Here is a 6,538-nt window from a genome sequence, read left to right as displayed (position 1 = left end):
AGTGTTCAGGCCTTACTTGGATTTGTTCGTGATAGTCTTCATTGATGATATTTTGATCTATTCCCGTAGCTGGGAGGAGCACGAGCAACATCTTAGAGTGGTTCTTCAGACTTTGAGGGATAGTCAGTTGTATGCTATGTTTTCGAAGTGTGAGTTCTCGTTGAGTTTGGTTGCATTCCTAGGTCATGTTGTATTTGCAGAGGGTATTCAGGTTGATCCGAAGAAGGTTGAGGCAGTCAAGAACTTGCCTAGACCAGCATCAGCTACAGAGATTCTGAGTTTCATAGGATTGGCAGGCTACTATCGTCGGTTCGTGGAGGGGTTTTCATCTATCACAGCCCCGATGACCAGGTTGACCCAGAAGGGTGCCTAGTTCATATGGTCTGACGAGTGTAAGGCGAGCTTTTAAAAGCTCAAGACAGCTCTGATTACGGCACCAGTGTTGGTTTTGCCCACAGGTTCAGGGCCTTATACAGTTTATTGTGATGCATCTAGTATTGGACTTGGTGCGGTGTTGATGCAGGATGGCAAGGTCATTGCCTATGCTTCACGGCAGTTGAAGATTCATGAGAAGAACTATCTGGTTCATGATTTGGAGTTAGCAACCATGGTTCACACGTTGAAGATTTGGAGGCATTATCTGTATGGCGTGGCATGTGAGGTGTTCACGGATCACAAGACTCTGCAGTATTTGTACAAGCAGAAGGATCTAAATTTGAGGCAGAGAAGATGGTTGGAACTATTAAAGGACTATGATATCACCATCTTATATCATCTGGGAAAGGCCAATGTGGTGACCGACGCTTTGAGTAGAAAGTCAACCAGTATGGGTAGTCTTGCTTATATTCCGGTCAGTGTGAGATCGCTTGCTTTAGATGTTCAGGCTTTGGCCAATCAGTTTGTGAGGTTGGATGTTTCTGAGACCAACCGTGTGGTAGCTTGCATAGTCGCTCGTTCTTCTTTATTGGAGCGTATCTGAGATCGGCAGTATGATGACCCCCATTTGTGTGTCCTTAGAGACATGGTGCAGCACGGAGGTGCCAAGCAAGTTACTTTAGGTGATGATGGATTTTTGAGATTGCAGGGTCGAATTTGTGTGCCTAATGTGGATGGGCTTCGAGAGTTGATTTTAGAGGAGGCCCATAGTTCCTGGTACTATATTCATCCAGGAGATGCGAAGATGTATCAGGATTTGCGGTAGCATTATTGATGGAGAAGAATGAAGAAGGATATCGTTGCATATGTGGCTCGGAGTTTCAACTGTCAGCAGGTTAAGTACGAGCATCTAAGGCCTGGTGGTTTGTTTCAGAGGATTGAGCTTCCCGAGTGGAAGTGGGAGCGGATCACTATGGACTTCGTTGTTGGACCCCGCGGACTAGAGAAAGTTCGACGAAGTGTGGGTTATTGTTGATAGGCTGACCAAGTCGGCAATTTCATTCTTGTGGCAGTCTCTTACTCTTCCGAAAGGTTAGCTGACATCTATATCAGGAAGATAGTTCGCCTTCATGGTGTGCCCGAGTCTATCATTTCGGACGGAGGTACGCAGTTTACCTCCCATTTCTGGAGAGCAGTTCAGTGAGAGTTGGGCACACGAGTTTCTGTTGAGTACAACATTTCATCCTCAGACGGACGGGCAGTCCAAGCGACTATTCAGATTTTGGAGGATATGCTCCGAGCTTGTGTCATTGACTTTGGAGGCTCGTGGGATCAGATTTTGCCTTTAGCAGAGTTTGCCTACAACAACAACTACCAGTCGAGTATCCAGATGGCTCCTTACGAGGCTTTGTATGGTAGGCGGTGTCGGTCGCCGGTTGTATGGTTCGAGCCGGAGGAGGCTCGATTGTTGGGTATAGATCTAGTACAGGATGTCTTGGACAAGGTCAGATTATTCGGGATAGGCTTCGTACAGCTCGGTCCAGGCAAAAGAGTTATGCCGACCACAAGGTTCGAGATTTGGCATTCATGGTCGGTGGGCGGGTATTGCTTTGAGTGTCGCCTATGAAGGGCGTGATGAGATTTGGAAAGAAGGGTTGTGTTGCCGTCGAGCTTATCATCTTTGCATCCAGTGTTTCATGTGTCCATGCTTCGGAAATATCACGGTGATCCATCTCACGTGTTAGATTTCAGCACTGTCCAGTTGGACAAGGACTTGTCTTATAAGAAGGAGCCGGTAGCTATTCTAGACCGGTAGGTTCGTCAGTTGAGATCGAAGATTTTTCCTTCTGTTCGTGTTCAGTGGAGAGGTCAGCCCGCTGAGGCATCGACCTGGGAGTCCGAGTCTGATATACAGAGCCGTTATCCCATCTTTTCCCCCACTCAGGTACTTCCTTCTTCTGTCCGTTCGAGGACGAACGGTTGTTTTAGAGGTGGACGATGTGATGACCCAAAAGTTGGGTCATCACTTGTTTTAAAAGTGGATTCTGCGTTCCGAGTCCTTAAAAACCCCTTTCGGCATCACCTCGATTGCGTGCGTAGTCCGAGCGCGTAGCCGGAAAGCCATTTTGTGAAAATCTAGGAAAATTATGAATTTTGCATTTAAAATGAGTTTAAGTTGACTTCTGTTAATATTTTGGGTAAACTGATCCGGACCCATGATTGGACGGTCCCGGAGGATCCGTAGAAAAATATGGGACTTAGGCGTATGCCCGGAATCGAATTCCGAGGTCCCAAACCCGATAAATGAATTTTTAGAAAATTATTTTCTAAAATGGTTTATTAGTTTTGGAAATGAATTGTGATTAAAACTTGATGGTATCGGGCCAGTATTTTGGTTCCGGCTCCCGGTACAGGTCTTATGTGATTTAAGATAAGTCTGTGAAATTTGGCAAGAAATAGACTTGAAACGACGTGAATCGGATCATTTTTGAGAAAATTAAAAATTTGAAGTTCTTAAGAAAATTTCATGATTTTGATGCTAAATTCATAGTTGTTGATGTTATTTTAGTGATTTGAATACACAAGCGAGTCCGTATGATATTTTTAGGTTGGTGTGCATGTTTGGTTTGGAGCCCCGAGGGCTCGGGTAAGTTTTGGATATGCCACATGGTGGATTTTGGACTTGGTGAATTACAGGTTTTTAGCTGGTGTGATCAGGCCTGCAGGCTTCGCATTAGCGAAGCCTGGCTCACAAATGCGAGTTCGCAAATGGGAAGGCTGAGTCGCAAATGTGAAACAGCCCAGGCCAGCTCTTCCTCGCAAATGCGATACGCCCCTTTTGGGCCTGTTATCGTAAATGCGATCCTTTGTTCGCATTTCCCAAATCGCAAATGCGAGAACCCCTTCGCAAATGCGAACATAGCAGAGGTCGGGGTTCGCAATTGCGAACTCTCGTCGCAATTCCCATATCTGCAACCCGCAATTTTATAACTTAGCCGAAAATCTTTCATTTTTCACACTCTTTCAAAACCAAAACACTCTTGGGCGATTTTTCAAAGACAACTCTTCTTCAAAATCAATTGTAAGTCAATTTTAACTCGTTTCCTTCAATCATTAACATCTTTTCACATGATTTCAACTCAAAATCAATGATTTTCACGGGGAAAATTGGTTGTTTTGGGTAGAACCTAAGTTTTTCAAAAATTGGGGATTTGGAACTCGATTTGAGGTCCGATTTCAAAACAAATTATATATTTGGGTTCATGGGGGAATGGGTAATTGGGTTTTGGTTCGAACATTGGGTTTTGACCATGTGGACCCGGGGGCAATTTTTGGCTTTTTGGGTAAAACTTTGGGAAACTTATTTTCATGCCTTGGAATTGATTCATTTAGCATTTATTGATGTAATTAAGTAACTTGTGGCTAGATACGAGCGAATTGGTGGTGGAATCAAGAGGTAAAACGATAGTAGAGGCTTGAATTGTGTTCGTAGCATCGAGGTAAGTGTTTGGTCTAACCTTAGCTTGAGGGATTAGGAGCCGTGTCTTATTTGCTACGTGTTAATTGTGGAGTACGACGTATAGGCATGGTGACGAGTATCAATATATTGGTGTCAAGCATGCCCGTGAGTCTTGTATTGTAATTGTTATGACTCCGTTGTGGTTTATTGCGCTTCACATGTTATTATCATTATTGTTCCCTTGCCGAGATGTTATTATCATTACTGTTACCTTGCCGGGATGTTGTTATCATTACTGTTCCCTTGCCGAGATATTATTATTATTATTGTTTCCTTGCCAGGATATTATTTTTATATTATTGCTCCCTTGCCGAGATGTTTGTTTTGATATTATTGTTCCCTTGCCGGGATCTTTTTATGATTGATGTTGATAAAAGAAATGGGAGCGGGTTGCACGCCTGCAACGAGATATGTGAAATGGGACCGGGTTGCACACCTGCAACGAGATACATGTAATGGGATCGGGTTGCACGCCTGCAACGAGATGTGAAATGAAAGTGAACTCTGCATTTGTTTCCCTATCCGTGTTAGTAATTGGATTTTCGTTTCTTTATATTTTCTTGATATTCTGTTGTTATCTGTTATTCCCTAAAGCAAGTTTCCCCTGCCCAATTTTAATTGCAATTATCTGCTTCTATTTTCGTTGTTTATGATATAACTGCACAGGTTTATTTGGTAGTCTAGTCCTAGCCTCGTCACTACTTCGCCGAGGTTAGGCTAGACACTTACCAGCACATGGGGTTGGTTGTGTTGATACTACACTCTACACTCTTTTGTGCAGATCCCAGTGTTGTAGACTTCGGACCGCAGTGAGGTTGCTGCCTTCAGTCCAACAGGCGACCCGAGGTAGTCTTGCAGGCGTCCGCGGGCCTTGGCGTCACCTCCTATCTTTCCTTTATCTTGTTCCTTTACTTATTTTAGAAACAGTGTATCTTTTGTTTTTCAGACTTTGTATGTAGTATTCTTAGACCGTCTGTAAAATTGTGACACCAAATTCTGGGTAGAGTTGTATTTAGACTTCCACAGCTTGTATTAAGATTAATTATCAGATTTTGTCTTCCGCTTAATTATTTTCGCTATTGGCATGATATCTACTCATCGCTGATAATGGTTTAAAACTGGAAAAGGTTTAGTAATTAGAATAATTTGACTTGCCTAGCTTTCACCAGTAGGCGCCATCACGGCTCTTGAGGATGGAAAATTCGGGTGGTGACACTTTTGAAGATTGCTTCAACTAGATATAGAGTCCCATTAAGGCACATCATGTTAAATTTTCACGCATCTGTCCTAATACTAGCGACCACGTTATTCACTAGCGATAGTAGTCACAGATGTAAATTCTCATCAAGGCACGTACCAAAGATCATAACTTATCCACACTTGTTATGCCCATAGCCACATGTTTACAATAGGCAAAATACATAAGTTACCTCCTAAATTATGGACCAAATACCTGTTACATATTTTTTTATGGACGAAAATCATTTTATACACTCAATCTTTTCAAAGTGCAACTAAGACACACCACTTTTGTTATGTCACACGCGTGTGTTGACCAAAAAAATATAAGCGCATAAAACTGTGAATTTTCTGTCCCAATCATTATTTAAATGACATGTCTCAACTTTAATTTTTTTTTTAAACACTAGTATTTGGTTCCTTAACTTTGACCCCATCCCTTCCCCGATTCATCTTATCAAGAGTCCCTCCCCTTTGTGCTAGTCCACTGAAACTCCCCCTCCCAATTTCCGTCTTCTTCCACACTATTTTTCCCATCTTCTCTCTCTCGATAAGTTTAAGAAAAACAATAATGTAAAAAGATTTGGAAGAAATTGATAAAGAAAATTAAGTGGACTCTATAACTAAGCAAATTTTGTAGATCTGAGTTTGATTGCTTATTTTTACCTAATTTTTGAAGAGTGTATTAGGATCGTTTTCTTTGACCTCTCGTCAGGTTGAGCAAAATAATGTCCTCAGCTCTATTTTGGAAATACATGAGACCTTCCTCTAACTTGATATGCTATGAAAGATCTTTGTTCTGAAATGATCTCTTACACAGGCAACATTCATTAAGAAAATTTAAAGAAAAGTTAAAATTGATGAAAACTCCGACAATATCTTCTTTAATGGTGTTTGCAGTTTTGGGTCATAATTTTTGTGTTAGATTCGAATTCCGACTACAAAACTTGGGATTAATCTGCTTGGGCATCTAATTTTGGTTTGTAATTGGAAGGTGATAATTGTGGTTTTTTTTTTATGGTGGTCGGCGGCAATGGAGAAGAGGCGGAGAAGAGAGATTGGAGGGAAAGGTTGAGGGGTATATTTGTAATTTTAAATTATTTTATTTTTGAAAATTAATGACACATGGCATAGTATTATCGGTGCGTGATATTACACACGCTTTGAAAAACTGGTTAAGAAGAAAGTGGTGTGTCTTAGATACACTTTAGAAAGATTAAGTGTGTAAGTTGATTTTTATTCGCAAAAAGTGTGTAACAGGGATTTGGTCCATAATTAAGGAGGTAACTTATCTATTTCGCCTTTACAATAAGACAATAACTTTCCAACTTACCACACATGCAGGCAATAAATCTGCAATTAAGGAATATGTCCCGTACTTCAACAAATTTTTAAGAAGATAGT

This window comes from Nicotiana sylvestris, chromosome 6, assembly GCF_000393655.2.
Source record: "Nicotiana sylvestris chromosome 6, ASM39365v2, whole genome shotgun sequence".
NCBI classification, from domain to species: domain Eukaryota; kingdom Viridiplantae; phylum Streptophyta; class Magnoliopsida; order Solanales; family Solanaceae; genus Nicotiana; species Nicotiana sylvestris.
This window is presented reverse-complemented; position numbering follows the sequence as displayed.